This window comes from Lepisosteus oculatus, chromosome 9, assembly GCF_040954835.1.
Source record: "Lepisosteus oculatus isolate fLepOcu1 chromosome 9, fLepOcu1.hap2, whole genome shotgun sequence".
Lineage (NCBI taxonomy): Eukaryota > Metazoa > Chordata > Actinopteri > Semionotiformes > Lepisosteidae > Lepisosteus > Lepisosteus oculatus.
This window is the reverse complement of record NC_090704.1, coordinates 25,787,317-25,798,274: the sequence shown is the minus strand read 5'-3', so window position 1 is coordinate 25,798,274 and position 10,958 is coordinate 25,787,317. Positions and strand designations below refer to the sequence as shown.

Sequence of the window (10,958 nt, the reverse complement as noted above, 5' to 3'; positions counted from 1 at the left end):
ATAGGTAAGAAGAGTTACCCTAGGGTGTTCAGAGGGCTAAATCAGTTCATAACATTCTTTTTTTTTTCTTCTGCACAAACGAGTTGATTCTCTAAGTCTGTTTAGAGTTTTAGATTGGGAAGGCATATTCTCACCCGAGACATTTTAAGACAACAAAAGAAAAGTACAGTACGTATATTCCCATAAAATACAGAACACATAGCTGGAATTTTTAAAATCACGTTCCATTTATTTTACCTTCTAGAGCTTTTAAAACAGTATTAGAAATATTACTCCGAGGTGTACGTTTTTACTGTTTTACTAAACCTTACATTTTAAAGCTAAACTAATGCTCATTTTTTTACGATTCACTACCTAAAAGTTCAAATATTTAAAAGTATGGAAAGTACACTCACAGCTCCAGATCCCGGTTTCTTTCTCTCCATTTTAACCCTGATCTCGTTCCATTAATCCATTAATCAATTAATCTATTTTGAGAAAACAATTCCGTCGTGTTCGTGAGCGTTTAGACTTTATTTTGTATAATTCGGACTTGAGCATAAACCACTGTATAACCAAAATGTTGTCTATTATAACGTCAGATCTGCAAAGCAGTTGCCTTATCTGACGTATCCAGCGTGTACAAGTTAAGTAAAGACGTCATTAAAAGCTGCAGCAGGGAAGCTACAGTATTCGTCCCAGGACGGACTTGTTTTTTTATATATATTTATAATTAGGTTTTAATTAGAAAATCCAGACAAAAAGGCGATGTCCGATTTAAAGTTTAATTTGAATGTCGCCATTCTAACTCAAAGCCTTCACGGTATCAAACCTGTGTGGTCACACGTCCCAAACAGTCTGGCTCTGCCAGTGGAGCCTAGAGACCCCAAAATATAACACACGGTTTGCCTTTTAATAATTTACACCTATAATAATAATAATAATAATAATAATAATAATAATAATAATAATAATAATACAAAGTAATAAACACTTGTTTTAAAAGCGCGGACTGATTAGTCATTTGTACAGAGCAACATAACAAGACAGTGGCCACAGTACATACGGAAATCTCCAACTGTACTATATTTAAAAACTAGATCTTTTTTCTGTATATCAAGACCTAGTTTTCAGTGACTACTGCGATGTGCCCTTCTATTTCCTAACTTTGTTATAGAAAGCAAGTGGAGCTGCTGAAGAAAATATCATAAAAATAACTACTTTTTGTAGTGTCCGTAATGTGACGAGGGGTCCGGTTCACCTTCAGACTTAATTTCCTATAGAAGTATATTGTATATACAGTAGGTTTTATAGTCTTATAAACCCTTTTTTTAAAGCGTTTTATAATGCTACTCTTGCACTCTGCTGTCTCCTAGTTCCTTTCAGTTGGGCTTCACCGGTGAAATAAGGATGAAAACATCCTCTCTCTGCCCAGTCTTGCTTTTTGGCGGTTGATGTGTCTGTATGTGTCTTTTCTAGATATGTCTAAAACGACACCTAATATGCAGGAAGAAGCTGTTAAATTGGTAAGCTGGTATCTGTAGCTGGGTAGCTGCAGAAAGGGATTGAAAACGTACAGACATCATTTTGGGTGCGACGGTAGGATGACGTCACAGCGGAACGGCCATTTCACGAGGTTCTTAATTCTTCAGTCTCGAGATGTGTTCTGGTTGTTTTCGGTTTGGCTGAAGGTATTTGTACGGTAGCAATGCCGTGCTTTAAATTTCATACTTGGTTATTTAAGATCCTCGTTTATATGAATACACTATATTTATGGTATATAAATGAGTTATTTCTGGATAATCACTTCAGGAGCTCACTTTATCCCCTGAACAGTAGTCACTGTAAATATAATTTGTCTTTTATTTCCCAAAACAATTCAATATTTCCCACTGTACTGCATACAGTATTTAGCTTTAAGTTTTTCCTTAAAATAATTGGTAAAGAAATTTCTCACTTTTCAACCACTTTTCATCTGTAGCTCCGAGGAACTGCTGGTATAATGGTGAACAATGCGTGACGGACTTTGGGATCCTTTGGGATGGAAAAGAAGTGTAGAAATGCAATTTTAATCATGGTAAATTATGGTATTGTAGCCATTTATAGTTATACAGGTGTTGTCCTCAATATTCTCAGTCACAGCAGCATGCCACATGGAATATTATCCATCCATTGTCTAATCACTTGATCCAATTCAATGCTGTGGAGACGGGCTCTGCAATTACCAGAGGTCAGTTTCTTCATTTCTGTTGCAGTGTGAGAGCAAAGAAAATTACAGTCATCAACAATTATACTGCTTATCTGTTTAGTTGCAAGAGGATTATCCTTTCTTTTGGACATAATCTGCATTCGGATTTGTGACCAAGATTACATCATACAAATGCCAAAGATTGGAACGTCTGAAAAAGACTCAGTGGATGACAGAGGGATCAAATTTGCTAACTAAATGTGTGTTCACTGATTGATCTGCAGAGCCACACGGTCAGGCTGGGTGCAATAAGATGTGGATACAGTCCTTCAAATTCACATCCCTAGTAAATAAAGAGCATACAATCCATTTTATCACTCTGCAACTCACAACTGGCAACCCACTGAAGCTAAGCAGGGACACTATACTGTAAACAGGCGCCGTCCTTCGGATGAGACATAAAACTGAGGTTCTGACTCTCTCTGGTCATTAAAAATCCCAGGGCGTTTCTCGAAAAGAGTAGGGGTGTAACCCTGGCGTCCTGGCCAAAGTTCTCATTGGCCCTTACCAATCATGGCCTCCTAATAAATCCCCATCTATGAAATGGCTTCATTACTCTGCTCTCCTCCCCGCTGATGTGTGGTGAGCGTTTTGGCACACTATGGCTGCTGTCGCATCATCCAGGTGTATACTGCACATTGGTGGTGGTGGAGGGGAGTCCCTATTACCTGTAAAGTGCTTTGAGTGGAGTGTCCAGAAAAGCACTATATAAGTGTAAGCAATTATTAATTATTATTATTACTAGCTGACTAGTGACTAGTGACCTTATTTTAGCCTGGAAGAGATACATTATGATCATTTAATACTGGCAAATATTCTTGTAGCACGAGGGAAGCGGTACAAACATTATATTTCCACTAGGGGGAACAGTAGGTTTTTGGACTAAACTGTCCTGCTTTGGCAACACTATATTTATGGTATATAAATTAGTTATTTCTGGATAATCACTTCAGGAGCTCACTTTATCCCCTGAACAGTAGTCACTGTAAATATAATTTGTCTTTTATTTCCCAAAACAATTCAATATTTCCCACTGTACTGCATACAGTATTTAGCCTCTAGAATTTAATTTGCTCAATGTTAGTCTTGAAGCATGTAGTTAGTACTGTGTAGGTACTATCATTTAACAGCATTCATGAGATACATTCAAACAGAATATTAATTCCATATATTCAATTGAATCTTTCAAAGAGAACAACCATTTCCCTGCGAAATTAGGCTTTTCTCTGTCACTTCTCAGGTGGCTCTGACAATCAGCTGCCGTTAAATTGTGGCTGTGGGCATCTGTTTCAATGGAGTTTCTACTCCCTCTTTAAGTGTGATATTAGAAATACATATTTTTTGCTCAAAAACGTCTTTTTACAAATTAAATATACAGCTATAAACTAATATGATGTTTCGACTGTGAAGCCTTCTTAAGGTCTGTGAGACACACCTGAAGAAGGCTTCACAGCCGAAACTTTGTGTTTTCTCGGTTCTCTTTTCAGCATGGGATAAACCTATTGTTCCTTTACAGACTACGCATGCTGACACAGCTACCCATCTGCACTGCTATAAACGAATATAGCATACAATGGCATCTAATTATAACAACTTATACTTAAAGAATCTTTTGTTTTTAATCCACAGCATAATATTACATTATGAAAGACAGTTTCGTGCAGGAAAAAAAAGCACCTTTACATTTACCTTTATTTATATAAAAACTAGACTATTGTCTAAAATAGTCTAAATTGGTAAATTGTGCCATGAAAAGTTCATTTTTCAGTTTCCACTGTCTACATTCCCGGGCACGCTTATATGTCCGTTAATATTTACCTATCGGATTAGCAAAGGTTAAAATGACACAATTGAAACAGGGTGAGGAAATGTGCACAAACTCCTCTGACATACTCATGAGAGAGAGTCTTTCCCCGCTTGACATGCTTTGAGCTTATAAAGAGAGATTACCCACTGGAGAAGAACACGACTGTGAGTGACATCACTGTGAGGTCACAGGCATTGAGCAGGTCAGAAAATCAACACTTCAAGGGGAAACTCAATACTACCCAACATTAGAGACATTCCTATTTTTTCAAGTGCCATCTTGATAATGGTTTAAGTTCCTCAGATATTTTTTAACTTCAGCTAGGCGTATGGCCTTTGACTTAAAAATCAGTAAACCATTAAGGAATGCTGGAAGGTTTAATAGAATTAAGATATTCTTACCAGATCGAAACACCAGCATGGCACTGTAACCTTATTCTTTATAGAAATGTGACCATAAACTCTCTCTTTTAAACTGTACAGGCCTATTACAAAGCCAGTCAAAGTGGACAGCTCCACAGAGTAAACAGTCATAAAATCCAATGCTTCAAGTTGATCAATAATGTAGTAACTATACTGTATATGAAGATGTGGTGAGTGTTTTTATTTAACCTTAACCACCTGTTCTGAAAAGCATAGGCTGTCTTGTGTTTTGGAATACGTAGTCTGTGGTGTTATTGATTTAGCTAGTAAAAATATATATTTAACATTCATCCATTGCGTGGTTTCTGTGTAAAGTGCTGTCAGCATTACACTATTAATTTATTACAAAACTGCTGTGAAAACAAACTGAATGATTATGTTTAAAAGACACTGGAGATCACTTGGATTCGCCATATTTTGAGAAAAGTGTAGCGTTGAAAGCTAATACACACGTGTAGTTGGATATACCTATCCATGGGTGTATACTGTTAACTCCAAGGAGTCGGATTTGAGTCATAAAATCAAAATACAGCATAACCATTGCATTATTAAACTGCGCGATGTCATTACTCCTGATAAACAAACCCTTTAGCCGCATCCACAGAAACAGAAGTCGCAGATATGTGCCGAACAGGAATACTAGTATCAATATAATGTGCTTCATACGAACTGCCTATTGGGGCCACAGGAATAATTGAAGGCAGGTCAGATCCAGCACTTTTATTACAAACAAGCCTTTAAAGAAACACAAACAGAATGTACTTTTATGATTTGAAATAATTGTATATCGCCTCAGCAAAAATAATTTGACTTTTTTCCCCCCCTCCACTTTAGGCTTTGACTGTATAGGTTCAAAGTTGTTTCCTGACTTTTGGATCTTAAGCAACAGTGAGGGTCATATATTCAGTACTTCATTTAAAAAATGTTTTTTTAGATGCATGACTTTCTCATGATAAATATCCTTTCTAAATACATTTCACTTTTGCTATTAAGGTCAGTACTGAATAGTTTAAGAACAAGTAAAGGTTTATTCCATGCTGAAAAGAGAAGAAAAGAAACAAGAACTGACACCTGAAGAAGACTCTACAGCTGAAACATTGAGTTTCTTTTCTTCTCTTTTCAGCATGGAATAAACCTTTACTTGTTCCTTTGCAGCCTATGCGTGTTGACGCACTACCTACTTGAGCTACTGCAGAGTTTTCTTACATATTACTTACCACCATTTGCTTTGACTTGGAAAAACTATGCAGTATCTTTTGAAAAACAGCCCTTTGTCTATTTGTGCCAGCCACGTGTTACTGGCAGTCCTCAAATGTGTCAACTACTGTGAGGAAGGCCTTCCACACTCCAGGCCTGCTTGTGCACACAGCCCCGCCTCCTGTTCTCGTTTGACCGATCTCTCGGTTCGTCCGCGATGCAGGTCCAGTGCTGACCCCCACCCTTCGTCACACACGACTTGGAGTGGTCCACCATGATGCTGAAAGGCCTGGCCTCTGGCAGCTGCATAGTCTTCACGTTGTACACCTTGTGCGCCACAGAGCAATTCGACGGCAGAGGCTGATGAAGCTTCCCCCAGCTTTTGGCAAAGAAGTCGTCTCCTAAATAGTTAACCAGCAAACCTGAATAGAGATCTGAAATGGAACAGTGTCACAGGTTCCATGTTAGAATCTGTCCCAGGCACACTTTCTACCCAACCAAAAACAGGAAGTGCACTACAGTAGCTACCAAAACGTCAAACTGAAACTGAGAACAAGTGAATGTGTATTTCTCCCCCCTCTCAGGGGTGGATGCAATAAGAGGTTCCCTTTAATGAAATCATAGCATCAGTTTAGCATTCCTCACAGAGCAGTAACACTGAAACACAGGTAAAACATGAGGTTTTCTCTGCAAACATGTGGCTCAACAAGGTAAAAAAGTATTGATTTCTTGCCTCTTTATCTTCACAGACTGTAGTCTTGAGTTTACTGATGCGGTCCATTGGGAACAAGAACACTATTTTACTTGGCCTGGGCTTCCAGATTCTGCAACTTGCTTGGTACGGCTTTGGATCAGAACCCTGGTATGTGCCTTGTATTCTGTAGGAGTAGAAAACCCAGGAGCTTTTCCTAACAGACACTGTAGGTCACAGATCATCAAACATAATTTGTGAACCTTTAATATCAGTCCTATTCTGAGTTATTTAAAATTATTAAGCAGGTACTGTCACTATTAAACCAAACATTTAATCTTATAAACCTGAAATACAGTCGCTGTTTTATGCATATTTCTAGTTTGATACTAGTTTTCCTTCTTGGTTTCTCCTCAGGATGATGTGGGCTGCTGGTGCAGTTGCAGCTATGCAGCTATACCTTCCCAGCAGTCAGTGCTCTTGTATCCAGGATAGCTGAAGCAGACCAGCAAGGTACCCAGGGCCAAGAAAAAAGTCGCTTTGTACAGAAACTCAGCTGTTGGTTTCTGTCATCCATCTGAAAATGAAAGCACTATGTATTTCTTGTACTTGTAATCTTGCAACTTCTCTGTTATGCCACAAAGCTGTGTCGTGAAGTCAGACAGATCTATTCTTTCACCCATTTGGTTTGACAGTTCTGTTTGAAAAGCTCATAAATATCCAATGCTCCATCCACTAAGAGAGAGCTCAGTAGTCTTAAGTGTAATGGCTAGATTAGAGGGCATCCAGTATGGTTCTTGATTGTCAAAAGATTGGCCTGTGAAACTAATTAAATTAGCTTAAGCTAGTAATTAGTTGTTAATACAGTAACTAGGAGTTTTAGGGATCTAAAACCCAGAAATCTTTTTGGCCTTGAGAGCTGGAGCAGAAGATCTTGTCTTGATCGTTGCACTAGCTAATCTAATGTTTGTGCTGTGCTTGTGCGTTCTTAGCTCTCCCTGCTCATTAGAACTGGCGAGACAGTGAAGAGAAGCACAACATGTTTGCAGTCAGTCAGTGAGGTTAGGTGCAGTTTTAGTCAGGGGGCTGTTCCATGTCTTGTCCTGTGCTAAATGCCAGCATTGGGGGTTAAGACTTTTTAAAATAAACTAAAATGTACCCTACATGTTTGTCCTGTACGTATCTTCATGTGATCCTGCTAGATTTCTGCTTACCTAAGTCTTCTTGTGAATGGTGTGTGGAAGGCTGACGGTCTCGTTCTCTTATAGGTGTGGTTCAGGGGATGATCACTGGGATTCGAGGGCTGTGTAATGGCCTGGGACCGGCGATGTACGGGTTAATTTTCTACATATTCCATGTGGAGCTTAATGAACTCCCAGTGAGTAACAGTGGCCTGGGAGCTGAGTCTGAATCATCACATCACTCTCAACACAATCATCAGGTAACGTACAGTGTCCAGCTTCATGGAATTGTCATTGAAACTCGTCATCTTTAGGTTTGGGTGTCAGTCTCTCAGAATTATGCTCTGGAATGTGAAATGTAGTCAAAATGGTATGAGATGGTGAAAAAATATGAAACCAGACAGGTAGGATTTTGATGTTCAGTTTCTATGTAACCATAGAACTTGTCTCTATCTTATAAAAGGGAATATCATTCTTCGCAGGACATGTTACCTGTCATGCCAGTATCCCAGAGGAGTCTTTCATGACTTGCAGTACATTGTAAGAATGGTTAGGTTAACACACTTGGATGCAGATTTTGCTGTTGATCTTCAGATACTTTTAGTGAGGCACTAACATTTTTTTGCAGTTGATGTTGGCCAACTAATAGCTGGTATCAGGAGTTATAAATGTGATGTCTGTGGAGTGTATGGGTACAGGTCACACTCTCATGGTCCCCCTGTGCAGTCTTACCTAAACAAGTGGTCAAGTGGTCAAGTGAGTAGCTGCGTTGGTATGTGTTAGCTGCAAGGAGACATGTATTGGTTAATCCCAGCCTGAAAAATAGGGGTAAATCCAACGTTTCAGCTGCTGAGACGTCTTCAGGGGATATTTCATTTCACATAGCACATTGAATGTCTCAAGATTAAGATATATAATACCCCTAAAAATCCTGGGTTTAGCGGGTTTCATTCTGCACTTTTTAATTACCGTCCCTTTGTGATTTATTTCTGTCCACGCAGAGTTCAATAATCCCTGGTCCTCCGTTCCTGTTTGGGGCATGTGCTGTGCTGCTCGCCCTGCTGGTGGCGCTGTTCATCCCTGAGCACACTAACATGGCCCCGCGGAGCAGCACCTGGAAGAAGCATCTGTCAGCCCACAGCCACCCCCACAACCCCCTGGCACCTGGGGAGGCCAAGGAGCCACTCTTACAAGACAGCAACGTATGACCGCTGTTGCTTCTCAGGCGGTTTCTAGATACATCATTCGGCCATTTTTTATGTATTTATGGAGATGCCAGGTAATGGAAATTCAACACGAGTGTTAAGAGTACCATTTTGTAATATATTTAAAAATTGTCCAAAGGCACTATTGCAATAGCTCTATTTATTGAATTCAATATAGTTAGAGAGGATTTTTTATACATTTTTGTCATAAATTCTACATCGGCATGGCTTACCCAGGGACTTGTGCCTTGTAGAACTGGAATGTTACTGAACACAGTGTGTTTGTCAGTCATCCTGCTTTGAAGAGGTGTGATAATATGGGTTGAAGTGCAATCGGTTCACTAGAGAACACTCAGCCCATTAAGAGCTTTACCTCTTTTCCTCTTTTGACCCAAGACAGACTTTATTAAAAGTCAGAATGATGTACAGAAAAAGTGGTGTGGCCTCTTAAGCTTGTACATGACAAGGCCTTAATAGATGCTCTTGGGTGCAAAAGCAACATGCAGTGGGTCAAGAACAGTTCATTCTTTTGCGGCTTTGTTATCATTGAAAAGTGAAAAGGACTTGGAACTTTGCTTGTTCTACACATCTTCATTTTTCTGTTCATATCAAGCAGTTGCAGCATGCAGTGCTGTCTCAGTTTCTGACTACCTTCCCATTTTCACAGTTTCAGTTGCAAGTAAGCTTCTGCCCACCAAGAGGGTAGGGATTGCTGGGGGCTCATGTAGTTTGTGTCTCAAGAACCTTTATCTGAACATAGAGCTAGGCGTTGTGCAGCATCATGCAACTGTGAAGCTCAAGACAAAGTGCACAGGACCAAAAAATATGCTGTTCAAACTAGGGCATAGTAGTGACAAGATAATGACCTGGTGTGAATATGCCTTTTTTGAACTGCTATATTTATTAGAGGGCCTCAGAATATGAAATGAGTTTTGTGGCCTCAACTTGAAAGACGTGCATTTTTCTAAGTGGCCTTTTTCAGTAAGGATATTCGCAAGAACATGCTAATGTACCAAATAATAGAACATCAGATGTGAAATTCTCTGAAATATTTTTGTGTGCTCAATATATTTGAATGATTCCTTGAAAGATATTACTAGCGTGTAAAATATCGTAAGCTCAAATGTTTTTATTTTCCTTTCCGTTACGTACTGCGGTTATTACACTGCTTCACTGCCTTGTTTTTCTTTTAACCTTCAAGAAGATACTGTCATGGACACAGTTCTAAGTGTTGTAAATATAAAAGAGGTAAAGTTCAATAAAGTGGATTATTTTAATGTATGCAAGATGTATTATTTCATCTTAGTACTGTGTAACTCCCTTCCCTTCTTAACTTCAAAACATGCTCTGACTTTAGACATCTCAAAATATGATGCAGGATTCAACATTCGGATAATAACTGCTCCAGCAAGGTCTCCAGCTGTTGATTTAAGAATGCCTGGAAAATCTGTTTCATTGTGGTTCCTGATGACTAGAGTTGTGCACCTCAACCTTTTAAAAGTGTTCATATTTCTGTAATTGGGCCGAATATATAGTAGCTACAGGACTCTCACAAGCTTAGTTGGGCTCATCACTACCAGAATGGATACTGTGATGGGCTCAGTGGAGTAGTGGCACCACCCCGCATAGCTTCAGGTCTGTGCAAGAACACTGCCTTGATGAACAGATGAAGAGTGATGTCTGTGAGCGAGGAAGGTTCTCTCAATCTGACTGGCACTCCTTTAGTCCACATCAACAACTGCAACCTGCTGCCTCTTTATGGAGAGTGTTAATACCCTACTATAATGAAAACAGTAATTACAGGTATACAAAATATAAGACATGGCAGACTAAAAGCAAGAGAAATTCAAAGCAGATTTTAATTAGATGGATTAAGCAGTTTGAAAGAGGCAATTTGGTGCTGCTTTTAATTACACTGGTACTGTGTATGATTAAAAAGGTTGTGGCTTTTCACAGTGTTGGATTGGTTTTCCTAGAGTCTCAAACTGCTGCTTTTCCCAGAACATAATCCAAATAGTACAAGAGTTCTTTCCTTCTACTGATATTCAGCAAATATAAAAGCACAGCAATAGCTGACTAAATAGAGTGGTTGTCTTCCCTTGTCCTGGAAGAACCCAAGGTCTTAATCACAGGTTAGCTGAGTTCTGCTGAATTCTATTTTTTGTGTCATATTTTTAAATTTGCTTTCAACTATTAATACCCAATAAGGAAGCTGTTTAAGCTGTTTA

At 39.1% G+C, this 10,958-nt stretch overlaps 1 pseudogene; it reads left to right on the top strand.

Annotated features, from left to right (window-relative positions):
* Positions 1–6,393: 6,393 nt before the first annotated feature.
* Positions 6,394–9,448, top strand: LOC138241149 (hippocampus abundant transcript 1 protein-like; annotated as a pseudogene).
* The last annotated feature ends 1,510 nt before the right edge of the window (positions 9,449–10,958 follow it).